The 16052-nt window shown below is 29.1% G+C and overlaps 1 protein-coding gene across 1 annotated transcript in view; it reads right to left on the bottom strand.

Annotated features, from left to right (window-relative positions):
* Positions 1-16052, bottom strand: part of LOC123271527 (lysine-specific histone demethylase 1A) — a 265522-nt gene that overhangs the window by 142572 nt on the left and 106898 nt on the right. The gene's annotated exons all lie outside the window — the stretch shown is intronic.

Genomic DNA, 16052 nt, shown 5'->3' on the forward strand with positions numbered 1-16052 from the left:
ACACATCGCTAGATCAAGGTATATATGTATATATATGTTCTATTCTCTGATTTTCCTCCGAAGGATATAATAGCAAATGCACAATACTACTGTAACTATTGTAGTTAAGATTATAAGATGCAATGCAATGTTTATCTCCTCTCTAAAACAGTTACACCAGTACTTTAAATACAAAAGATATCCGTCAGTGACATGTTTGTTGCGTTTGAGAATGGGCCATTGTCCGAGTGCCCTTTAATAATCCCACCCGTTTGGCCTTCATCCAATCTGGGTTCTGTGTTCTGTGCTCAGTATTCTGTGTGATGCAAACACTTTTATATTATATTATATTATACTGTATTATGTTACATTACGTTACATTACATTGCATTACATACATTCATTGCATTTGTATTATATGGACGTAAATATAATATACGTCTTGCCCATTATTATAAACGTGCGAATGAAAGTTATGCGTTATTTGCACGAGTAATTGTATAAGAAAATTTAAAACCTTGAGAAAGAGCCTTCGTTCTGTTTTTTTTTTATTTCTTTTTCTTTTTATAAATTTAAAATTTGGGTTAGTGAATTCATTTAGTTTGAATTGAAAATCGCAAAGAGATAAAAGTGTAATTTTTTTGAAAAAATATGAGAAAAGTCGGTCATTATTTTTGGGAAGAATATATGTTATTTCAAATTGATTTAATTTATAAACTTTTAATTTTAGAGAAAAATAGTTCGACAAAAGTTGTAGAAAATTTAATTTTGATATCAATAAAAATTTTTTATGACCAATATTTTAAAAGATATAGGTAATTTTTGTACACAGAAAGAAAAATTTCTTAACTGGAGAACAAAATTTGTGGCTCAAGAAAATTTTCGGGTGCCTGAAAAAAGACCGTTGTATTGGCCGAAGTAAAAATTTTTCTTCAAATTCTATTCTTGGTGAAAGTAATTTTTTCTTAATTCAAATTATCATAAGTACTTGATACAATAAATTTTGATAATTGATCAAGATTTTTAGATACTTTAAGGAAGCAGCGCCACCTACTTCAGCTGAGAAAAAAATTTTGTCACCTTGAGAAAATTTTTCTCTTAAAAATTTGATACCCATTTTATATTATTTTAGCGTGCAATTATACATATTGAATGAAAAAAAATGATGAAGTATTATTTGATCTTCCCATTTGACATGGTAATCAATAAAAATATTAATGAAAATTTACTTCTATCTTTATATTTAATTTTTTGGAGCAAGAGAGAAATTTTCTCATGACACGAAAAGTTAATTATCTCAAAAACTAAATTTGTTGGAGCAAGAGGCTGAATTTTCTCAAAACAACAAGATTTTCTTGACTTAAATAAACTTTCTTGGATCAAGATACGTATTTCTTAAAGCAAGAGAATTAATTTTGTTGGAATAAGTGAAATTTCTTGTCAAAAAAAAAATTTTTTTTGCTCAAGAAAATAATTAGGAAGAAAAATATTTTTTTGGCTCAAGTGAACCTTTTTTTCTGTGTATGTCACAATGTAAAATTTTTGGAAAAAAAATTTAGGCAAACATCTGTAGTTTTCAAAATTTTGCTTAAAAAAAAACTTTTTAAACAAAAGTTGTACAAAAATTAATTTTGAACAATTTTAATCTCATTAAAATTTTTCGTAACTAATATTATAAAAGATACAGTTACTTTTTCTATAAAACATTAAATTTTGATTTAATAACCCAATGATTATAATTTTATCAAAAAAAATAATAAAATATAATGTCAGCCAAGCAACTTGGCGACATTTCGCAGGAGCATGAACATATGAACTAATAAAAATATAATTGTGTAATGCGTATTACCATTTACCGATAATTTGCATATTTAAATCCTTTTGGATTAATAATAAGCTGTGCCTAAGTAAGTCTATTGTCTTACGTGTGAGTAGACGTATGAGGTTATTTATGAGGACTATTGGCCTTATGTTATTTTGCCAAACTATCCATTAAATATATAGACACAGATAGAGTAAGAGGCCAGAAAAGAAGTTTTGCTCAACGAAATAGAAAAGATACTCGCGAACGAGTTTATCGTGCACGAAACTCACGATACCTAGGAAGTTATTGTATACATGTTTTATTTGTGTGAGTGTTATGTAGCATATATATATATATATATACCGGTTGCGGATTGAGGATGAAAGACGAAGAGGATAGAAGATGAGGATGAGGATGGAGGTAAGGCCTCCACTCGATATTACCAATAATTGTCGGCTGGAAAAGGTTATCTCATGAAAAGCCGCGCATAGCAAACTCAACGCTCTGCCATGACCGATAACTTATGAACCCTCGGTACTTGAATACTTTAGTTTTATGTGTATGTGTATCCGTTGGCTGGCTGGCTGGCTGGCTGGCTAGCTGGCTGGGTTTAAGCTCTTATTCGTCTTATTCTGTCGAGGATACGAAGATCGAGTGCACCATCGATGAATGTAACCGGCACAATCATCCAGTTAGATGCTATATACATTCTCCAATGATTCTTCATGGCAATTATGGGATCTAATGTTTGTTTTTATCTTTTTTTAAAACCATATTTAATTTCTTTATTTATCGAGGAATTTATTCAAAGTGTCCTTAGAAGGTAATATTGAATTTATTTCTATTGAAAATTATTTTTAATCGTGAGAAATTCTGAAAAAAATATTTGTCACACCTCCCCACTTGAAAAAAATTACACTCTAAGTGATTAATTTGTAAGAAGTCTTAAATTGAAAATATTAAATTAACTTAAGTCTCGAAAAAACATCAATTAAATGTAATAATAAGAATGATAATTCTACTACGGGTTTTTGCGTATCAAAAGAAAAGGAATTAGTAAATAATTAAATCGGATATTTATCACCAAAATCATTGAATTTTGGTAAATAAAATTAAGCGAGCATGATCATCACCAAGCATAAATAATAACCGAGTCTAATCTCGATAAAAAGTCAATTTAAAAACTTGTTTTCAGATTATAAATGTCGCTTTTAATAATTCCGAGGTAAATTATACAAATGTATTGATAATTAATAAACACCGGCGATAACTCTCGTTATTTATTAAACTATTTATTTTATTTATTAATACTATTTTTTAATGACGAGTTAACAAACAATCTATAATTATTTTATTAATTATAGTTCATTTTTTGGGAAAGTAATTTTTTAAAAATTGCTGTAGCTTTAAAATTTTTGATTTTGGAGAAAAATTGTAGAAAATTTAATTTTGAACAATTCGGTTTGATTAAATTTTTTTACGAGCAATATTTTAGAAGATAACCTAATTTTTTATTGTAAAAAAGATAATTTTAATCATTTATTAGAGACATTTATCCGTTTAATTAATTAATAATATTTTGTAATTACGAGTCAATAAAAAATCTCAATAAATAAATCATACTTGTATCATTTAATATTCATGCTTCACTCATTGGCGGGGTTATTAACCGACACTTTATTAATTAAAACAAACAGACAAACCCGCAGCGATCTAAATGTCAAGTGTAATGTTGCCTGACGAATATAGTCGACAGTAAGACGTCTACTGGAATTAAATCCTCAGTAAAGTTCGGGCTTAATAATCATAATGATAATAATAGTAATTGATATTGATAGTGGTATTGAGTAATTTACTGTTACTTACAAAGTGTTAAGTACAAATTGTTCTACGGTGATACATTGTAAAAGTATTCTGGAGGATAATCACCGTGACCATTCCAGGAGTTGAATTGGTACGACTACTTGAAGGAAGGAATGACCAGTGACAACTGTCAGGAGATTGAGTCAGCTCTTAAGTTGCCGTAACTAGTTGACCAGTTAAGTTACTTACGTCAATTTTTCTCCTATTTTATAATTTACATTTTATTTTGTTTTTTTTCGTTTGGATTTAATTCTTCCGGCGTATTAAATTAAATCTACATTTATCAATATTATTATGCTCGTTATAATAGGATTAAGCGGAATTATAAGCTAAAAGGCATGCATAAAGTGAGTGAACCAAAAAGCTAGTTTTACCGAATGGCTTTTTAAACTATTAAACAGGAATTATTATTGTTATTATTTGAGTTTATTAGTTCCTCAAAAATATTTAGAAAATTAAGGTGTTAATTAATAATTTAAAAAAATAGCAAGTTATTGATTTCGCCGGATTTTGAGAATTCGAGTTTCCATCAGATCTCCGGGTTTTGAGCTCCTAGGAAGCTATTTTGACTATTCCCGGCTGGACGTCCGGCCGTGTGAGTGCGTGCGTGTGTCTAAGTTAAATTTTGTCGTACCATATCTTTAGAACGAATCAACCGATTGAGACGCTTGAAACGTACTTTGATAGGGTTTATCGAGACTTAGATCTGATTAGAATTAGAAATCAATCGGTAGAGCCGTTTCAAAGATATTCAAACAAATAAAAACCAATAAACAAAATTGTTTTTAAGTTTTTTTGAGATAACTTTTTAATTCTTGAAGCTATCGACTCAAAACCTGATATCCACTTTTTGAGCTTGAAAAACTGCGTCGATTGCCGGAAAAAAAATCAAAATCGACTGACGCGTTTAAAAGATATCGCCGTTTAAAGATATTACTAAATTGGCTGGTCTGAAGTAATTCTCAAATTTTTGAACTCAGGAGATCAAAAGTCAATCAATTGGTAAATTTTGTATAGATTTAAGCTTTACAATAGCCGAAAATTTCAGAGAATCTGCAAGATCAATTTTTTTTTAATTAAAAAAAAATTATCAAGTTATTTTTTATAAAAATATAATTGGCGTGTATATTTTTGGAATTATTTTCACCTGTACAATGTTTAGTGTACGTTATCAGGCAAATATTTGTCAAAATTATTGCCAAATATTTTTTTTTCGAATTACTCACGTAAATAAACTTTACAACTAAATAAAAAGACGATGTGGGAACCGAAATTTATTAGTAAAAAGTGTGTGTCACTAAAATCTGAAACAATAGTGTTACTTGTAATTGGTTGCCTTTGTTTGATCGTTGGATCTTCTGCAGTACATCTAGAACCCGGTCCTTGTCCAATTGTCAATATATTAGAACCGAATATAACTGCAATAAGTTTTATAACAAATATCGATGGTCTAATTAGCAATTAGTCTAACTCCTTATTTTTTAGAGGGTGATTTTTTAACATTTTGATACAGTAATAGTTCAATTATAAATTATTTGAATGATCCAAACTAAAATATTATACCTCTATTAGATATTAATGATATTAAATAGTGTTTTAAAGTGATATTAAATTTTGAATCAATTGTTTTTTCATATAAATGGAAGATTCTCTAAAATCGAGTTAGACAATTTGCTAATTAGAACGTCGATATTAATTATCTCTGTTTTGAGTAATACTTGATTCTAATAATATTCTACATCAGCTTCACGGAGTGATGTATGCTTACGCAAGCACAGAAAATGGATATGATCCCTATCAAAAGTGTGAAGAGCATCACACATTTTTACCAGTAGATGGTGTTGCAGAAATGCTTTCTTTAAGGATTTCAAAAAAGTAATTATTAAAATAATTTTAATCAATATTGACGTTCTAATTAGCAAATTGGACTATTACTACATTAAAAAATCACCCTCTAAAAAATAAGGAGTTAGACTAATTGCTACTTAGACCATTGATATTATATAAGTATTATACAAGTATTTTTATAACTTGAATTTAAATTTTTAGAACTGGGAATCACTTGAAAATTTTAAGCGAAATTTTTGAAAATCATGAAAATAGTGCAATTTACGTCTCGAGCCATATTCCGCTAATTGGAGAAAAAAACTCGCGATACTGGGATGTGGAACGAACACCTGACTATGGAGTAACTTGGAGTTGTGAAAATCAGGGAAATAATCAGTAAGTTTTATTTTTTTCTGTAAAAAAATATGAATTTTTAATTTGATAAAATTTTTCAGTGCAAAGACTGTAAATATATACACAAGAAAAAGAAATCCATCGATTGATCTGATGAACAAAGTGCAAGATGTATACACTAGAATTGGAATCCAAAATTGTTATTTTAAGAGGATTGATCAAACTAATTGTTACTAATAATTTTTTTTTATGGAATAAAAAGCCACTAAACGCAAAATTCCTTAAGATTAAATGCCTGTTTTTGAAGATTGAAATAAAATGAGAGCAATGAAAGCCCTTATCAGCGCGTGATATCTGGTATCTAGTCTATCTAGTTTCTGTTATCTGGTATGCGGTATCCGGTGTAAAGTGTGTAACTAGTAATCTCATTATCGCATTGCGGAGTTTATTATGCAAGGTGTCGCTTCGACGAGTCAGTCATTTGAATTACACCATGGGAGTTTTATTAACACCTGGCTGGTTAGCACATGGCCAATGAGACTAATCCGATGCAAGATGTTTTTTATTGTCTTATTTTTTATTTTTCGTTACATTGTTTGTGTTTGTCGAATTGGCGAGCGTTAAATAAATAAATAAATAAATAAATAAATAAATGTTACTGCTACGGCAGGAAATCCCAGGTAGAATATCTTTTTTAGGATCGCATTTATGCAATATAAATTGTTGAAACACCTGAATAACGGGATCAGGTTGCTCGCTCGATTGTTCGGTTTTACTGTTTCAATAATCCTGAATTCCATTCCTCGGACTAAACTGTTTGTTCTATTGCTAATTTGAATTTCTCTGGTCTAATGATTTAAGAAATGGCCACGTGTTCTCTGGCTTTCAAGAAATTGTTTCAATGTTTTTTAAAAAAATTATAATACAATTAAAAATGGGTTTTAAAAATTATAATACAAAAATAAATAATAAATAAATATATAAAAATTATAATACAATTAAAGAAGGGTTTAGTTTTGAAACCATTAATTTTAGAGGAAAATGTTTTGGATAAAAGTTGCAGAAAATTGAATTTGAAATACTTGTAATAATTGTGGTATCAATAAAAATTTTTTAAAACAATATTTCTAAAGATATAGTCATTTTTTGTATTAATGATAATTATTTCTTGGAAAATAGTATAATATTAAAAAAAATGGCTATACACGAAAAGAACAAGATGACACTGGATAACATCCCAGATTATACTAAGAAAAAAAAATTTCAGATAGTAGCTAGTATAATCTAGATAACAATAAATATAATCCAGATATCACGCAGTATAATCTGGATTTTTTTAGCTACTATTTAAAATTTTTTTTTATCACAGATATCACTGAGTATAATCTGGAATGATATCCAGTGTCATCTTGTTCTTTCCGTGTAGTTTTCAAAATTTTGATTTTGGAGGAAAATGTTTAAAGCAAAATTTGTAGAAAATTAAATTTTGAACAATTTTTGTATCAATAAAAATTTTTGAAGACAATATTTCTAAAGATACAGTCAATTTTTGCTCAAGCCATAAAACGTATAACATTTCGATTTAATAATCTTACTCAATTCGCTCCTCTCAATACTCGCTTATTTTTTGCCAAAAAAAAAGTATCGAGTTCCCGAAGTCTCTCGTTAATTTTTTATTTCCTGTTTCTTAAAAATCATTTAATCACCAATATTGAGTATTTTTTCCCCTTGAATAAAATAATGACAGGTAATATATAGAAGGAAATTAAAAAAAGCAATAGTAACGATAATGATAATGAAATAATGAAATAATAGTGGGTAAAAGCCGACTTGGGCTGATGATGATGATAATAAATGATTGGAAAAAATTGGCAAATACTCGAACGATGACAGTGAAACTTAATGGTTAATATTGAGGAACGAGGACACCGAGTAGTCGGATGATAAACGATTGTAAAGGGATAAAAAGAAGCGAAGCCTCGTAGAACCGGGATGAGAAAGAAGGAAAATAACGGTACGCCGAATGTTATTCGAGCGATTACGCGTGTACACTCTCTTTACTCCACACAGTTTATACACATTTAACATTTCATCTTTCTCTGCTTATACTTGATACAACTTACAACTTAAATACTTTTGTAGTTTGTATCTTGTATTATGTGCCTACAAATATCTATATAAACCATATAAATATGTATATTTGTGTACGTACGCCTTCACTCTTTATATGACCAGGAAATAGCGATGAATGTACTATACACATAATATAAAATCGAGTCAGTCAAGTGGCGTATTTAACTTAAATTCGATGGCTGTAATTGGCTAAATTGTCAGTCTGTAGTCTGTACGATGATGACGACTGAAAAGTTTAGATTATTTGTTCTGTAACAACCTTATATATTTATATATTTATATTTATATACATAAGAGAAAACTTTAACTAAATTAAACACGTATGGAATTATTTTATTCCCTATTGCTGCATAGGTAATTGTCTGGCGGGGATTTTTATTTGTTTTATGTATACATATTTTAAAAGCACACACACATGTCGCATAACCAGGGATTGTAAATAAACAACGAGTTCCTTCCTCACTACAATTACTTTCGACGTTGAACACTCATTTCCTGGCATTATCTTTTATTTCAAACGGCCCGTCTCTCGGCTAATTATATCGAAATTGCCTAAGCTCGAAAATTTTTATTGTGTGGATACAAATCATCCGACGTTTAATTTTATTGCTTTTAATTCTGTTATGAATGTTGATTTTTTTTGGTAGTCGTTTAAATTGAGGAATTTTTATGGGGGCGTAGGAAAGAAGGTGATGATATTAGGCGATTTGGAGGAAATTTTTATTAAAGGCACTTTGAAGTATGTAGTTTATGGAAATCCAGGCAAAGAGATAGAAAAATTAATATTTACACTAGAAAAAATTATTTTAAAATTGTTGATATTTTTCTGAAGAAAATTTCTAAGAACTGGGGGCGTAGAAAAGAAGTTGATAAAATTGGTTAATTTTAATGAAAAAATTACCAAGTACTCTTCAGAGTATGTAATTTTTTAAAATCTAGGCGAAGAATTGGAAAAATTAATAATTACACTAGAAAAAATTATTTAAAAATTGAATTTTTAGAATTTTTAGGGTTTTTCACAAGAAAATTTTAAAGAACTGAGGATGTAGAAAAGAAGTTGATAAAATTAATTAATTCTAATGAAAAAATTACTAAGTACTCTTCAAAGTATGTAGTTTCTAAGAATCTAGGCCAAGAATTGAAAAAATTAATAATTATACTAGAAAAAAATTATTTAAAAATTGAATTTTTTTAATTTTTTACAAGAAAATTTTAAAGAACTAGATACGTAGGAAAGAAGTTGATAAAATTGGTTAATTCTAATGAAAAAAGTACCAAGTACTCTTCAGAGTATGTTGTTTGTTAGAATCTAGGCGAAATATTAAAAAAATGAATAATTATACTAGAAAAAAATTATTTAAATATTGAATTTTAAAAATTTTTTACAAGAAAATTTTAAAGAACTGGGGACGTAGGAAAGAAGTTGATAAAATTGGTTAATTCTTATTAAAAAATTACTAAGTACTCTTCAGAGTATGTAGTTTGTTATAATCCAGGCGAAGAATTGAAAAAATTAAAAATTAGAATAGAAAAAATTATTAAAAAATTGAATTTTTAAATGTATGTAATCAAATTTATTGAGAAGTTTAAAACTTTCTCTTCGAGAATCTTAACCGGAATATTTTGTTTCATCATTATCGAAAGCTCCAAAAATGTAAATTTTCAAAAACTCTGAAGTTGAGCGGAAAGGTATATTTTTGATGTGAGCAATCTTGAAACGGAAAAAGCTTGCTCGGGTGGACTGCTACTCGGGTTATAAGGATATACTTGAGTCACCGTCTTTTAAACCTGTTTCCGTCTCGGGGCCGCGAGACGAACGGCAAGAAATTCTTTACTTACGTGCGGCGTTGCGATGATGTATTCGGTGCCACTCGCGTCTCATGGAATCCTACCAACGTCTCTGATCGCGCGCCGATAAACTCTTATTCACTTATATTATAACTCGGTTATATTTATATTTCATGTGTATAAATATGTATATATATTTATATATATGTAATTTTATATTTTTTTCTATAACACTCACCTCTGTTCGCTGGAGCTTTAATCGCTCCGGGTCAGAGACCGAGTTATCAAAAGGACGCTTTAATTAGTCTGCGTTGGTTGGTTTGTTGGAAATTAATTGTCTGCGTTTGTCAAAGCTTGTTTTCGCTTCTGCAATCCTTTGTGTCGGTAAATACTTTTTTTTTTTCGGATAGAAAAATTAATTCTGACAGAAAAATTTTACAAATAATTGTTCAATTAAAAATTGAAAATTTTGTTTTTTTTATTACATGAGAAAAAAGGTCTTGTAAAAATTTCAGAAATTTTTTTAAATTTACATTAAGCCCGATAAAACCGAGAGTCTAATCATGATGATAATTATTTAGACTGCATTCGAAAACTCTCTATATCTAGATACATAATTAAGGAATGACCTTGTATCTTGTGAAATATTGACGTTTTTAAAGATATAAGCTCATCCCGATGTTACACTCATCAAGACCTTTCATTTGAGTACCCTCATCAATTTTTCATATATTTATATATATATTATATATATCTATATATAAAAAATATATCAAAAATGCATGTGGGTACTCAAATGAAAGCTCTTGATAATTGTAATATCGAGATGAGCTTATATCTTAAAAAATGTCAATAGTAAAGCAATGACGTTGTATTTTTTCCACTGATGATATTTTTAACGATATAAGCTCATCTCGACATTACACTCATCGAGACCTTTCATTTGAGTACCCACATCAATTTTTCATATATTTTATATATTTGTGTATATTATATATATGTATATATGAAAAATATATCAAAAATGCATGTGGGTACTCAAATGAAAGCTCTTGATGAGTGTAACATCGGGATGAGCTTATATCTTTAAAAATGTCAATATTTAAGAAAGTACAGTCTAATTTAACAAAAGCCATTATTTAATAAAGCAAAATTTTATTTATTCATAATCTAAAAGTTTATATTTAAATTTTATGAAAAGTTGTAAAACTCCAAAGCTTAATAATTTAATCTTAAAAATACCTTCCGAGTTATTGACATGCAAAATAGCATTTATATTGCAAATAGTAGGCAGAAAAAAAGCATAATTTAAACATTAAAAGGCTTTCATGTATTGAAAAACTGATAACCTGGATGAAGAATAAATGGCAGGTTATTTTTCGTAAGCCCTTGGGTTTAACCTTTGTAAGAACGGGAAACGATCTTAGGGTTTGTGTATTATATGTAAGTACATTGTGGCGGTATGCAATTTTCGAGCCACGTACCGGTAAATAAAGTTTATATTCGGAAAAATATCTTTGGGGTGAGACCGGAGAGTGCGGGGGCTATCTGAGGAATTATCTAAGGAAATGCCGATAAATAATAATAATAAAAAGTAGTGCTCCCTTGTGTGTGCCACTCTATCACTTCGGAATACATAAAGTTTGAGAATAAAATTTATTTAACGGGCAGAATAAACTCCAGCGACATTTCTATCTTGGAACTGGCACCGGAGAAGAAAAAAAGAAGGAACATACCTATAGAATACCCTCCTGTACTACTAGTACGCTAGCTGTATACTAGAATAACTTTCCTCTCCTTTACTTCGCAAACGTTTCATTGCTTCCACACTCTAACGCCCACTTCCGGTAGTCGAGCGAAAAAATGTGTGTTAAAGTACCAAGTGAGAGCCCAGCTATAATGTATATAATGTATTATAGGAACGTTACTTCCGAGCATAAGGAGTTAACGCTTTTATAAAACGACTAAGTGCTTTTCCGCCTTTTTTTCCCCCTTGCCTAGTATATTTTTTTTTTTGTTTTCGAGTCTTGTTTCAATTAATTAATTAATTGGGGGATGGACGAAAATATATGGGAAAATTACAGAAATGGTTGTGTGAAAATTGTACGGGTTCTTTTTAGGGATAAACTTGCGAAAAATAATTGGATGATTTAGCGATATGATTATGGAAAAATTTATCTTGTTAAGTAATGTTAAATTTACTATGTTACTGCCATGTCTTGTAAACTATAAATAAATTAAATTTTGCTTTATTAAATAATGACTTTTGTTAAATTGCACTGTACTTTCTTAACTGTTGATGTTTTTAAAAATATAACCTCATCCCGGTGTTGCACTCATCAAGAGCTTTCATTTGAGTACCCACATGAATTTTTTATATATTTTTCATATATACATATATAATATATATAAATATATCAAATATATGAAAAATTGATGTGGGTACTCAAATGAAAGCTCTTGATGAGTGTAACATCGGGATGAGCTTATATATTTAAAAATATCATTAGTTCACAAGATACAATGTCATTTCTTAATTATGGACATTTTTTAAGATATAAGCTCATCTCGATGTTACACTCATCAAGAGCTTTCATTTGAGTACCCACATGCATTTTGATATATTTTTCATATATACATATATGTAATGTATATAAATATATGAAAAATTGATGTGGGTACTCAAATGAAAGGTCTCGATGAGTGTAATGTCCGGGTGAGCTTATATCTTTAAAAATGTCAATAGTTAACAAGATACTAGGTCATTTATTAAATATGTATCTGGAGATAAAGAATTTTAAAATGCAGCCTAAATACTTATCATAATAAATCGACTATCGGTGAGAATAATATGAAACCTTGAAAAGGCACAATTCGAAATCAAATTTTTCGCTAAAATTAAAAGTTTGAAAATAAAATCCACTTTAAACATTTCTATTTCTCCTTGATCCTTGAAAGTAGCTTCTTTTTTCTCTGGATCGTTTCTAAAAAGCTTACAGCTCACATTAAAATTTTCCAAAGCGACCAAAAATAACAGTAGGAAGAAAGAAAGTAAGAAAGAAAGATTGAAGCGCATGAAATGTTGAGAAGACCCTGAGCAGAATCGATTTTCCCTACGCAGTCAACTATAAAGATAGTTTTTGCAGAAAGCGGAGTCTGTTCTGTTGGACTTGGCCTGGAGTCATAGACATCCGCGCCGAAGTAAAGTCTCAGAAGAAGTAATCAGAATAAGATAGTATGGCAAAGTGAAGCTGTAATAGACTGAAAATACAAAGTCAATCGAGACATTCCGATCAGGCTCTCTTCCTTATTGTCTGCGGACCGCACACCAAGCAGCTTAAGCCCCAGTGCCTTCAGTACAGAATGTATTCCATACTCCGAGGGATTACGGTATCCGTGATATAGGAGAACATCGAGCACCAATGAATGAATATCTTTTATCCCCGGCCATTATCCTCGTTATTATCATAATTATTTACTCGATGCTATCATAAGTACACTTGCCATCTAATTATAATAATTCCTTTGGTATTTACTCCTTCAGGAAGTTATTATCCACGTCTAGGTCTACGTCAGTCGACATCCTATGTCGATAATATCCGACTTTACTCTGTCAATCCTCAATACTAACTACTATCAATTATTACCGTCCCTTTTTTAGATTTTACATTAGTTTACTTTTATTATTGGTTAACAGTCTCTTCAATCTTTAATACTAATGTTGACGGCTTGTTATTAATTTTTTGCATCAAGCATTAACCCAGAATCGTCCACTAATCATCGGTCACTTTCTGGGTAATTTTATAGAATTAATTCGGTCTTTAATGTTTGTTTGATTTGTTTATTTCTTTAAATTGTAGAGTCGAGTTTTTTTTCTTTTATAGATCTGCAACTTTTATGATTTTAAATTATGTTGTAATTACGGTGAGCGTTGATAACGATTATTGCCGAACGGTATCTTGGTTTAGAAGGGTAATTTTGATAGAATAAGATTTTTTTAGGAAAGTTTGGATAGTGTCGTATTGAAGAAGTTTGAATAAATATTTTTGATAAGTCGAAGATTAATTTATAAAAATATAAGGAATATTATAAGTTGTGATATCTTTAATATTAATATTGTCTTGTAATATTCTCTGGTCTAAAGATTTAAAAAATCTAGCTATCAAGCAATTATTTCAGTTTTTTTAAAAAAGATTATATTACTATTAAAAATGGGTTTAATTTTGAAACTATTGATACCATTAATATTTTGTACGAGCAATGTTTTCAAAGACATAGCTATTTTTTGTAAAAGTTATAAGATTAAATTATAAAAAATGGTGGTATTTTTTGAAGTATGATTCTAGAAAAAAATATTTGAAACAAAAGTTTTAAATAAATAAATTTTAACTAATTTTGGTATCATTAAAAATTTTTTTACAATGACAAATGGATATTTAGTTCTATTTAATGAAAATTTGGTAACAGATACTAATTGTATAAGGTATTATAAAGAAAAGAATCTCATTAAATTATATTTTTTTGATTAAAACATTTATAAAATTTTAAATTAAACAAGTTTTTAACATATCAATAATAAACTAATTGAAAAATGTAAACTAAATTCTACTGAGAAAAGACATAAATAGGAGCCATTTATTGGGAGTATGTGTGTTTTCAAAGGTTTAATAAATCTCTCAAAATCGAGATTAATAAAATAATCTGAATCAGTAAATACGTTATGTATCAGATAAATATTGAAATTAAAACATTGCCATTTACCGATAATATTTATCAAAAAAATATTTAGAACCTGTTACTAAGTATTATTGGTGGAAATAAATATTTATTTCCATGTAATAAGGATTTGTTCCTATAAAAAAATCATTCATTAAACTGTACATGAAAAAAAAAAAACTCGAAAAATTACAGTATAAAATATAAAATCGGTCCCGTCGTAATCAAAACTAGAAAAATAACAGTTTGAAATAACATTTTTCTAAATTCAATTTTTTAATTTAATATTCAGAGCTTTTAATGTAAATATTACATTCTATAATGTAATGTTATAGAATCTGTAATAATTACATTTGAAACTGTAATTTTTCCAGTTTTCATCACGAAGCGCCACGTTGCGTTATATTCTGTAATTTTTCGAGTTCTCCCCTATGAAAAAAAAATATATTTTGAATATATCTAAAATATATTTAAAATATATATGAAAATCGGCCAAAAGATAGTTATTAAAAATATATTTATTATACATATTTTTTATATATTTATATAATTTTTATAGATTTTTAATATATTTATTAGCAAAAACATGATTTTTAGTTATTTTCTCAGTTAAATCAAAATCTAAATATTATACACAAAATAGAAATAGATTGAAAATTAATCAATCAATATTAAAATAAGTAGTTAAATAAATAATGTTTATCGTTATTTGTACTGTATATTATCAAATATGTAATTTTGTATTTGCCATTCGGCCATTATAGCCTTGGCATAATAATAAATATCTATCTATCTATCTATCTATTTAAAATATATTTTTTATATATTTCGAAATATATATATTTTTTATATTTTTTTTCATGGGGGTTCTTTTTTCCGTGCAACAAATAATATTGACGGGTAAAAAATATTTGTTTCTCTCAAATAAATTAATAAAAAATTCGTTACTAAATTAGTTTAGTACTCCGTACTAAATCCTTCTATCATTGATCTGATCAATATTTTAGAAGATACAGTAACATTTTTCCCAAGTTATAATACTTGCTTAATTTCAATGTAAAAATTCCAATTTTTTTGTATTAATTGTTAAAATTTCTTTATAAATATACTTTCCTTGCTATACATCCAAAATTGTTATCCTTCTGAGCCTCGACTAAAGAACTAGCATCTAGAAATAACCCAAGACTAGCACCTAGAAGCCCAACCCGGAGCTCAGTAGAAGACAAGCTCTTGGAATTCCCGCGAGGTTGATCCAGTAGAATTGGGAGGTAATGTTGCATAAAGCTCATGTCCTTAATCCCGAGTCCTTTTTGCAGTACCCGTAGATCAGAGCGTCTACTCGCATCCCGGGGCTCGGCGGTGCAGCGGTCTAGACCGGCATGTACTAGCTAGAGCGTGTGTGGCTGGTGTCTGGTCTGGAATAAGGAAGGAAGCTAAGGAAGGAAGCAAAGACAATGCAATGCAGGCAATGCAATGGAAGTAAAGACTTAACACGGTAGTAGTGCCGCGTACTTGGGCATTTAATGGAGCGGCAGTGGTTATATTGCGCCGGGCGCGAGAGCAGAGTGCAATTCGTGGTATTCGATAT

This window comes from Cotesia glomerata, linkage group LG9 (assembly GCF_020080835.1).
Source record: "Cotesia glomerata isolate CgM1 linkage group LG9, MPM_Cglom_v2.3, whole genome shotgun sequence".
NCBI classification, from domain to species: Eukaryota; Metazoa; Arthropoda; class Insecta; order Hymenoptera; family Braconidae; genus Cotesia; species Cotesia glomerata.